This window comes from Rhynchophorus ferrugineus, unplaced genomic scaffold (genome assembly GCF_030347505.1).
Source record: "Rhynchophorus ferrugineus isolate W39M unplaced genomic scaffold, kcgeb_rfMv2 rfM1, whole genome shotgun sequence".
NCBI classification, from domain to species: domain Eukaryota; kingdom Metazoa; phylum Arthropoda; class Insecta; order Coleoptera; family Curculionidae; genus Rhynchophorus; species Rhynchophorus ferrugineus.
Genome location: NW_027472580.1, coordinates 5,800,139 through 5,812,473, shown reverse-complemented (window position 1 = coordinate 5,812,473; position 12,335 = coordinate 5,800,139). Strand labels below are relative to the sequence as shown.

Below are 12,335 nucleotides of genomic sequence, written 5' to 3'. Positions count from 1 at the left end.
CGACAAAAGTGCGAATATAGAAATCTTGATGAAAGTTCATACAGCGTACGTTCTTGAATGTCAATTAGACTTGAACGAATGAATAATGATTTTAAACAAAAAGAATTTATCAGTTTATATCACTGGCAACAGTAAAATTTATTTGAAAATAATATTCCTTTTACTTTCTAACCTATTACAAACAAAACAAAAAAGCACCAAATACCGATTCTAAAAATAAATTATATCTTCAGCTTTCCAGTTCACCTTATACGTGTTTATTATACCTAATTAAAATATTTATTAGGGTAATAATCAATTTTGTTACACGTTGTTTAAAAATAGATAATTTGATCAAATCAAATATCGTGTAAATTGATGACCAAAATTGTACGTCCAATTTCTTAGCACAATATATAATTATGTTTATCTGGCCATGATGAGAAATGAAGATAAATGAAAGATAAATTTGCGGAAATGCTACTCAAGTAACAAAAAACAAATAATTCTATCGTAAACAATAATCATATTCTATGATTTTTACAATGAAAAATTAATTGAATAAATTCTCTTTATTTCAAATGATATTTCTAATGCTAATTGTATTGCAAAATACTTAAACTTTATTATCTTACAAATTATGGCATTTTTGTCTACAATCTTACAAACCTGATCTTTTCTCAGCATGTTTGGTCCCTGTTTGTCTCCAATATAAAGAAGTACATAATAAAATTGATGTCAAAGAATCATAGAATAATGGTGGTAGACAATTTGTTTGCCTAAATCCAATAGTATCAGTTGTAGCTATCTCTTAATAAGTTAGATAAAATTGAAAACATGACATCGGGTTTTATTACAGCCTTAATAGCAGAAGTCAATGCTAAACTACGAGTGCAACGATCATAAATCCTGATCTGTTAATGATTGGAAGAATGAAATATGGCCCGATGAATCATCTTCTACATTACATCCGATAAACTGTCGAGTTTATGTATGGAGAACCGCAAAAGAAGTCTACGTTCCGAACAAGCTGCTTCCTACAGTTAAGCATGGAGAAGGATCCGTTATGATTACGATGACAATATCCTGGTATTCATCTGGTCTTCTCATTCACATCACTGGCAGGATTACTGCGAAAGAACATCTCGATACCATCAAATACTATCAAGACGAAAATTTGCCATCTCCTACTCCTAATCCATTCATTTGAGTACTTTTTACTATCGTCTGTTTCGGTCATGTACTTTTAGTTACTATTTTCGGACTTACTAGTTTCAATAGACTGATTTTTTAACGTACTAGCTTTGCCATCTTATGTTTACATAGATTTATATTTAATATATTTATGGTTTTATGTTTTGTTTATAGTATATTTGTAAATAAAGATATGTTATACATTAATATACCAGCATTTTGAAACTCAAGATTTTTGAAGATTATGTAATAAGGTAAAAAGAACATTTGGTCTGATAAATAAAAAAAATATTTTGACTGTATTTATGTTATATTGGGTCTTCTTTGATTCATTCTTTTTTCGATTTTCTAAGTTTCTCGATGTTTCTTCAAGCCTTTTAAATGTTAAAACTTCTTTCATTCAAGTTTCAAGTTTCAAATAATATTACTAACAAAACATTCCTCATTAGCGATAAATAAAATTATTATTGTGTTTAAGAAAGGTGCGATAGTTAAATAATTGATAAATATTGATTGAAAAAATACAATACAAATTACACCATTCTTCTTTACAATCAAATCAATATTTTAAGGTAATAAATTACAGAAATTATCTCTTTCTTTGTCTATTTCAAAGAAAGTTCGAAAATAAATATGTACATCTTCAAGCCAATTACTTTTATTATATTATGTAATTGTTATTTTCAGAATATTACAATAAGATAAAATATATTTGGAATGAAGTGTTCTATTCCTTTTTCCACACTGACACTTGCCTATTTAAAATGATTAACTTAAAATTAACTAATCTGTATAGCATAGAGAATATAATAATTATCTCCGTCTTTTCCTCTCTCACAATTAGTACCGGAAGGAATTCGTACATTTCCGTCTGTTCTCATTGCGACTATCGACTATTTTCAGTCGATAGTTCCCAAAGTAACTATAATCTATATAAACTAACATGCCGAAACTATAAATATTTATAATAGAAGTTAAAATAAACATTATAACAATTCTAACCTAGAAAAAACAAATTCGAGAGACAGCCTATATAAAAACCGATACTCAATATAAGCAATACTTAAGTAACAAGTCAATTGAAATTTTCCCGGCCTGACACATAGATGGCGCTACTAGAATTAAATCCATATTTTTTTAGTTAGTCCTAACCCTCAAAACATGCGTGTATAAATTTGACAGTATCGGATCATTAGTTTGTGAATTATAGCATTTTAAGTTAAACAACTTTTGTTATTGTGAAAAATATGGATAAAAAGAAATTTCGCGTGTTGTTAAAATATTGCTTTTTGAAAAGAAAAAATACAGTTGAAGCAAAAACTTGACTTGATGCCGAGTTTTCGGACACTGCCCCAGGAAAATCAACCATCAAGGATTGGTATGCTAAGTTTAGACGTGGTGAAATGAGCACCGAAGACGGTGAACACAGTGGACGCCAATAGAGGTTGTTACCGACGAAAACATTTAAAAAATCCACAAAAGGATTTTAAATGACGGTAAATTGAAACTGAAGAAATAGCAGACACTCTAAAGATATCAACGGAACGTGTACATCATATCATTCACGAATATTTAGGTATGAGAAAGCTCTGTGCAAAGTAGGTGCCGCAAGATGATTTTTGACCAAAAACAACGACGAGTTGATGATTCGGAACAGTATTTAAAGATGATTAAGCGTAATAAATCCGAGTTTTGCATAGATATGTAACAATAGAAAAAATCCAATACAAATTACACCATTCTTCTTTACAATCAAATCAATATTTTAAGGTAATAAATTACAGAAATTATCTCTTTCTTTATCTATTTCAAAGAAAGTTCGAAAATAAATATGTACATCTTCAAGCCAATTACTTTTATTATATTATGTAATCGTTATTTTCAGAATATTACAATAAGATAAAATATATTTGGAATGATGTGTTCTATTCCTTTTTCCATACTGACACTTGCCTATTTAAAATGATTAACTTAAAATTAACTAATCTGTATAGCATAGAGAATATAATAATTATCTCCGTCTTTTCCTCTCTCAAAATTAGTACCGGAAGGAATTCGTACATTTCCGTCTGTTCCTATTGCGACTATCGACTATTTTCAGTCGATAGTTCCCAAAGTAACTATAATCTATATAAACTAACATGCAGAAACTATAAATATTTATAATAGAAGTTAAAATAAACATTATAACAATTCTAACCTAGAAAAAACAAACTCGAGAGACACCCTATATAAAAACCAATACTCAATATAAGCAATACTTAAGTAACAAGTCAATTGAAATTTTCCCGGCCTGACACATAGATGGCGCTACTAGAATTAAATCCATATTTTTTTAGTTAGTCCTAATCCTCAAAAGATGCGTGTATAAATTTGACAGCGGGTGGATCATTAGTTTGTGAATTATAATATTTTGAGTGAAGCAACTTTTGTTATTGTGAAAAAATGGATAAAAAGGAATTTCGCGTGTTGAAAATATATTGCCTTTTGAAGGGGAAAAACACAGTTGAAGCAAAAACTTGGCTTGATGCCGGGTTTCCGGACACTGCTCCAGGAAAATCAACCATCAAGGATTGGGTATGCTAAGTTTAGACGGGGTGAAATGAGCACCGAAGACGGTGAACGCAGTGGACGCCCAAAAGAGGTTGTTACCAACGAAAACATTAAAAAAATCCACAAAAGGATTTTAAATGACGGTAAATTCAAACTGAAGAAATAGCAGACACTCTAAAGATATCAACAGAACGTGTACATCATATCATTCACGAATATTTAGGTATGAGAAAGCTCTGTGCAAAGTGGGTGCCGCGCGAGCTCACTTTTGACCAAAAACAACGACGAGTTGATGATTCGGAGCAGTATTTAAAGATGATCAAGCGTAATAAATCCGAGTTTTGCATAGATATGTAACAATAGAAAAAATACAATACAATTTACACCATTCTTCTTTACAATCAAATCAATATTTTAAGGTAATAAATTACAGCAAATATATCTTTCTTTTTCTATTTCAAAGAAATATATATTTGGAATGATGTGTTCTATTCCTTTTTCCACACTGACACTTACCTATTAAAAATGATTAACTTAAAATTAACTAATCTGTAGAATAGAGAATAAAATAATTATCTCCCTCTTTTCCTCTCTCAAAATTAGTACCGGGAGGAATCCGTACGTTTCCGTCTGTTCTCGTTGCGACTATCGACTGTTTTCAGTCAATAGTTCCCAAAGTTGCTATAATCTATATAAACTAACATGCTTAATCTATAAATATTTATAATAGAAATTAAAATAAACAATATAAAAATTCTAACCTAGAAAAAACAAGTTCGAGAGACACCCTAGGAGAATAGTGTTTAACTTTTTAGGGTAAATGATGTGGCTCGGTGAATGGAGGTAAATCGAAATGAAACAGTGGTGTTTACATAATGTGACCGTTATTTATTGGCAATATAAAAAAAATGTGAAAATACAAATAATAAAACGGATGGCGGCGGAGTTACCTGAAGACGAGGCTTGGGCAGTCGATGGTGGCACGTCTTAACCAAACGAGGGTTGAGCACTGAATGACCGAAATACCCTTCAATAATATCCCAGATAAACGTCTCGGGGTTGCCGCCAGCTATTCGTTGTCGGGTTCCAGTTGGCACCCCGCCCGTGTTCAACATCTTGGATTATATTTCTGGGTATTTTGTAGACCGTTATTCCACGATGTAAAATTCGACATGCTCAAGGTCGCTACAATACTCCCCTGCCAGAATTTTACATAAAATTATTTCAAGCAACAAAAATACAAAAATGTTTGAAAAAAAATATCAATACAAAAAAATATATACCAAACAAAATGTGCTGTGTAAAATGGGCTTTGAAAAATATGATAGTTCGAAACGGTTGTGGTTGGTACGGTTGCGATCTGGTACGGCTGTTGATATCTTCCGGCCCTACAGATACCGTTGCATCATCGTCGCTTTGACACTTGAATGTGGTCCATCGACGACGTTGAAAACAAGCTATTCTTCAGACAGGGCTCCCGTAATCGACGCTGTGGGAGGATCGACTGTTCGATGACGTGGTAGCTTATTTTCTTCGACGACGAGACGTTAGTAATTCTGGTACTTCGGCGAAGACATAACGAGTCTACGGTGACTGCAATCGGTACCTAGCTTCTGGAGCTGCTCTGTGACTAATCCGTAGTCACATACGTTAGGTTAATACAGAAAAAACAAATAACGACGGTATCCGACCGAAGCTGCCCAAAGCCTTTCAAATCAAAATATCTGCCATTATGACGGAGACGGCGAGCGAAGGAAGACATTATGATTTAAACATAGCGCCGAAAGAAATGTTTAGCCGAGACGCTGATGATTAAGCAGTGATGTAAAAATATTAAAAAGATTATGAAATAATATTTTGACAAAAAAATTTTAAAAAATGAATAGGAGTACAATGAAAAGGAATATTGAAGGTAAAATCGAATTAAAAATATTTAAAATTTTGAAACATAAAATATAACGGTCGCGTAAAATACACCAATTTTACGTACCCTCCATTCACGAGTCCAAACCCAATTTTGCGAAAGATCACGTCGGGGTCACCACGTTAGGGTAAATGATGTGGCTCGGTGAATGGAGGTAAATCGAAATGAAACAGTGGTGTTTACATTATGTGACCGTTATTTATTGGCAATATAAAAAAAATGTGAAAATACAAATAATAAAACGGATGGCGGCGGAGTTACCTGAAGACGAGGCTTGGGCAGTCGATGGTGGCACGTCTTAACCAAACGAGGGTTGAGCACTGAATGACCGAAATACCCTTCAATAATATCCCAGATAAACGTCTCGGGGTTGCCGCCAGCTATTCGGTGTCGGGTTCCAGTTGGCACCCCGCCCGTGTTCAACATCTGGGATTATATTTCTGGGTATTTTGTAGACCGTTATTCCACGATGTAAAATTCGACATGCTCAAGGTCGCTACAACTTTTAGCAAGCTTGGTAAAGAGCTGCAAGGTTTTTACTGCAAAAATTAAGAACCAATACTATATATATACTATAATATATAATGTAGTAAAAAACGGATGACTAATTAAAATTCACGATATTATCTCAACATCTTTCGTTTGGACTGTTGTAACAAAAGTGAAGGCATTTCGGTGCTTCGAATTTCCACATTAAGCAAATACGCGTGCTGTGTCAGTATTATTCGTATGTGTATTTGTTTGTAAACGGATTTTACGATAAGAAATCTGTTCGTTACTGGTGGTTGGGTTTTGAATAAACACTACGCCATTTATTACGCCGACCTTAAAGATATTGTTGAAATATTAGCTTTGCTCTGATTCAACGCGAGTATTGTTTTATTTGCGACATAATTGGCGATAAACAAAAATTTTGATTGTATTTGGGATTCTCATTATCACGAAATTTTCAAAATTGAGGTCATTGGAGTTATCTGTTCTTCCCTCCAAGAAAAACAGCATTTCTGTTATAAGATAATGAAAAAGTCATACGTTGTGATTATTGTTTCTTCATAGGGAAAGATAAAAGAAATGATTGGTTTTTTAATATTTTATTCTACTGGCATCAAACTTCAATACTACACATGTTGCGAAAATAACACCGTCATAGATTTACAGCAAAGGCATCGAATTTAGCCTATTCATACTTGTTTCATCGTATTTTCACCAATCCATATCGCTATTCAAGAAACACCCAAGCAACTAGTACTATTGGACATATTTTTAAATAAACCATTTCTCTCACGTGGAATTCAAATAATACCAACATAGTAGAGTAGTGATGACTATTGAACAATACTTCAGAACATAAACTAAAACTTACCTTTTCTCTAATTCCAATTATTACAGTTCAATTAACTCCCGCTGTTAACAGTAAAAAAGCATCAGGTATCGATACTCAATACCAACAATGTATAAGTAACAGGTCAATTGAAAATTCCCCGGCCTGACACATAGATGGCGCTACTAGAATTATATCCATATGTTTTTAGTTAGTCCTAGCCCTCAAAACATGCCTGTATAAATTTGAGAGCTGTTGGATCATCAGTTTGTGAATTATAGTATCTTGAGTGAAGCAACTTTCGTTATTGTGAAAAAATGGAAAAAGGAATTTCGCCTGTTGATAAAATATTGCTTTTTGAAGGGAAAAAATACAGTTGAAGCAAAAACTTGGCTTGATGCCGAGTTTCCGGACACCAAGTGTCATGAAAATCAACCATCACGGATTAGTATGCTAAATTTAGACAGTGTTAGTAGTGGTGAAATGAGCACCGAAGACGGTGAACGCAGTGGACGTCCAAAAGAGGTTGTAAACTACGAAAACATCCACAATGATTTTGAATGACCGTAAATTGAAACTGAAGAAATATCAGACACTCTAAAGATATAAACTGAACGTGTACATCATATCATTCACGAATATTTAGGTATGAGAATGCTCTGTGCAAAATGGGTGCTGCGCGAGCTCACTTTTGACCAAAAACAACGACGAGTTGATGATTCGGAGCAGTATTTAAAGATGATCAAGCGTAATAAACCCGAGTTTTTGCATAGATATGTAACAATAGATGAAACATGGCTCCATCGTTTCACTCCGAAGTACTATCGACAGTCATCCGAGTGGACTGCACACGATGAACCCTCGCCAAAGCGTGGGAAAACGCAACAGTCGACTGGCGTATATATTATGGCGTCTGTGTTTTGGGAAGCGCATAGAATAATTTTCATTGACTACCTTGAAAAGGAAGGACCATCAACAGCGACTATTACATAGCGTTATTGGACCGTTTGAAGGACGAAATCGCCGAAAAACGGCCGCATTTGAAGAGAAAGAAAGTGCTGCTTCACCCAGACAATGAACCGTGTCACAAGTCAGTGAAAACGATGGCAAAAATCCATGAATTGGGCTTCGAGTTGCTTCCTCATCCACCGTATTGTCCAGATCTGGCCCCCAGCAACTATTTCCTGTTCTCGGATCTTAAAAGAATGCTCACTGGAAAGAAATTTTCGTCGAAGAGGTGAACGCCGAAACTGTGGCCTATTTGGAAGCAAAGGACAAATCGTACAAAAATGGTATGGAAAAGTTGGAGGGAATTATGTTGAATAAAATAACTAATTTTACCAAAAAAAATGTGTTTTACTAATTAAATGTGTTAATTATCTAATCACCAAATAAATTAAATGAGTGGCGGATGTGATTTACAACTCCAAACTATAATCTAACTAGTTTGATAGGCATTTGCGATGATTAGTGATTAGTGATCTAGTGGTAGCATATGGCAAAATATGCCATTAGGAACATCTTTTTTGAATCATCAATAATATTGCTTTACCAAAGATATATATTTTTTATCCTAAGATTTTTGATGTACCGCATTAATTATTTAGAGCTATTAAGAGTCTATATGCAGGAATAATTCATCAGAAATTTTTGATACCCAAGTATTTTAACAAATCTTAATATCATACAAAAAATGCACAACAATAAATTTAATATGCGAAATATTATCTATTATTTTATATGACCTTGTGCCATCTTTCTGGAACAAATCAATAAAATAAGTCGGATCCTATAGGCCTTATAGATTGCTACCTGCCATGATAGCAAGAACACCATAAATTGATTCACTCTTTTGAAGCTTTATTGGAATTCGTATAGAAAATAAGTATATCGTTAGAAAAATCGCAAAATGGGAAAAACCAATATGAGATTAAACAAAAGACAATTAGAATCACAAGTGGACTTTTTTATGGTGTTCTACACCTCCAAATTTAATAGAATATAAAGTTCCTTATAACAAGCAAATAACTTTCTTTTCAAGCAAAATAGCATACATTTACTGTTCGGAATGTTAATAGTAGAAATATTTATTGTTCCTTCTAGTACACATACGACTAATTACACATACTACGAAGAAAAGTTAGAAAACGTAATGAAACTGGAACGACATTGAGATTTCCTACTAGTTAATGTTCTATTTAGTTGGCAAGTACAATGTTATCAACATAGACACTATTTTACGAATAAATAATTTTGCTTATTACCTAACGTCATCCCTTTGAATTTGAAGTAACCTTTGTTATATTCAATATCGTAACTTTGTATACTCTAAGATTCCATAACCAACTATATTTGACGAATTTGGAATTCCCTAAACTCATATGTAAAGGTAAGGAAATTTGTTGAAGTTTATTATACAAGATAACTAAAATATTGCTATTAAATATTCGCGCTGTTATTTTTTTATTAAAGAATTATCAATCATTCGGAAACGAAATAAAATTTTGCTTCAATATGATTTTTCTCTCGGTTATCTCATTTCTCTTTTTATTCAAAAAATCTCTTTTAGGCATAGATTTTACCGTTAGTAAATCTTATTATGTCATGAATGATTAATGTAACATAATATATGACCCAAGTTATATATTATTATTTTACATCTAACTTGCTAATAAAAAAAAGTGTTTGAAAAAAAGCAATAAAAAAATATAATAATTGCTTTTCATATTCAAATACCAAAGTCATATAACATTCTGTTCTTTTACCTCCGCATTTTATAATAATTATAATTTATGACATAATACCAAACCCACTGTTTATTTCATCTTCAGACCATTTATATCAAACTTAAATATGGTAAGTCCACCGTCCAAATTAATCTAAACAACAACATCCTTGCTAACACTATCGTGACATTTTTAACTCTAATTAATATCTATTGTATTGCATTTTTTAAATATGATTAAAATAGATTTGATTTGTTATCATAATCATATTATTCTAGCAGTAATTTTTAGTATTTTACAGAGTAAGGCACTCACATATGCGTTCAAATTCACTGAAAAATGATGTAGTACCTGAAACAAAAAAAATAACAATTAGAATAAATACTTATAAAGAGTTTACTTTAGAGTATCTATTTAGATATGTCTTGCTGGATCTACTCCTTAATACCTCCGCAAGCTTAATAGGACTCAAATATTCGTAGACATTTACTGGAATGATCCAAAGCGAGGGAAAATAGCTATTACATCAAGAACACGAATTCATTCTTTGCCAAATTGTCAAAATAAGAAGAATTATCGGTGGTGTTTTGTGAATAGCGGTTAAAAGTCGATCTCCTACAATAATATCAGATGCAAAAAGTCATGAATTATTCCAAGATCGATACCGAAGAGGAGTACTCATGGTGCTAAAGTCTTGTTGTGCATAAGGTGGGATCAGTAAAGTGTACTATATGACGAGTTACTAAAACTGAACGAAACTGTTGTTGTAGGTATCTACAGACGTTAATTAAACGGCGTTGTTGAACGGATTGTTGCAAAATGACCATCAAAAGCTAGTAACAGAAGTAAAGTCTACCACACAATGCAAGAGTTTGACTGGGAAGTTCTGCCCCATCCAGCGTACCCACCAAACATAGTACCTTCTGATTACTACTTGTTCGAACTCAAGACTTACGCAATATCATAAGAATCATTGCATTGTCTAAGTTTAATTATAGAATTTATACAGATTTGGTTTAGTTTATATGAGAATGCTTATTGAATGAGTAATTGTAATAAGTAATTGACATTGATGATGATTTTTGAACGATAATTTTAAATCTTGCAGTAATACCAGTAAGTCTGTTCAAGTACATTAAACTATTTATTTGTATTGTTGTGAACTATTGGAGGCAGTATCTCATATGGGATACTAGCTCAGGTTGGAAAATAGTTTTACAAGTATTTCGATTGTTTGCATTTAATTAAAGGTTTACAATGATTCAGAAAGAATGATACAGGCTGTTGACGACAAAGTGATTTTGTAACATGATAACGTCTCTTTATATATTGAAAAATATATGAAAACCTGCATAAAAAAATCTATAATCAGAAGTGCTATCAAGGTCGCCATATTCATTTGATAATTCCTGTAAAAATCGAATTGCCATAACTTTTAGCAATACCCAAGATAAATTTAATATAACACCTTTTGTTTACTACTATTTTACTATTTTTAGGAAGAACACATACAAAATATTTAAACTAATAAAACACAAGCTCTTCTGAATCATCCTTGATCTATCTAAAACTTCATGTAAGAAATCAAGACATTCCTATCACAATGAATAAAATCCAATTATCATACGCTAACATATCAAAATATGTATGAATAACAACGAGCGCGAAACAGCACCATATAATAAAGAACAAAGAAGGACTTGATGTTAAATTCAGAAGAATGTATTGTATATTTGGTTCGCAGCGAGAGCTTCTTCTCATGAACTATGCAAGTTCCCTCAAATTTCATTCAGACCCGAGCCAATTCGGCTATTTCTTCTCTAACAACTTAGACAACAACTCTACAACAAAAAAGCGTGCAAGTCGGTCATCAATATTTCGTAAAACTTGCAATCGACTAAAAACAGCAATCCCTACTGCAGTCAACAGAACCACGACAATGCCACCATGGCAGTACTCCAACATATAGACCGGACCCAATGAGTTCTTTGGATAGTCCGATTTCTGTAAAGAGACTCCACCCTCTAGTTATAGCTATCAAAGAGCTACATACAGCACTGGAGAGGAGGGGAGTAATGATAAATTATCTATAGGTTCCCTCTTATAGGGGAATATCCGGTAACGAAAGAGCTGACTATCTGGCGAGCAGAAAGGAAGATTCAATTACCAAGCGTTCTATTTAGTAAGGAAGACGCTAAAACATACATAGAGATTCTATATAAAAAACTGGATCAATTATATTGGGATCTCCTTATGGAAAATAACAAGTTGTTGGAGATCAAGAGGGTCTTTCATCAATCTCCTAATATTAATAACTTTAGTATTATTAACTCTAAATACAATAGAACGTCAAGCACATCCTTGTGGACTGTAGAAAGCTTGAAATACTAAGACAGTAACTCGGGATGCCAAGATCATTAGAGCAACTGGTGCAACCCAAGCACTTGGACATGTTTATCAACTTTTTGGCGGCTCTTGTGATATCTTCAGAGAAATCAGTTATTATGTTCTATTGAAATTTATATTATTTATTATTTTAACTTAAATTTATCTATTTTGTCTTTACATCGTGGAATAACGGTCTACAAAATACCCAGAAATATAATCCCAGATGTTGATGTTCTTGTTCAGATTATCG

At 32.8% G+C, this 12,335-nt stretch overlaps 1 protein-coding gene across 4 annotated transcripts in view; it reads right to left on the bottom strand.

Moving 5' to 3' along the window:
• LOC143202962 (SH2 domain-containing protein 4A) overlaps positions 1 to 12,335 on the bottom strand; it is a 175,571-nt gene that overhangs the window by 67,974 nt on the left and 95,262 nt on the right. For 2 of the 4 annotated variants that reach the window (XM_076415006.1, XM_076415024.1), the window contains exon 3: positions 10,013 to 10,048. The exons of the other annotated variants lie outside the window; for them this stretch is intronic. The gene's annotated coding sequence lies outside the window, so the exon portion shown is untranslated. The remainder of the gene's footprint in view (positions 1 to 10,012; positions 10,049 to 12,335) is intronic. 4 annotated transcript variants of the gene reach the window in all.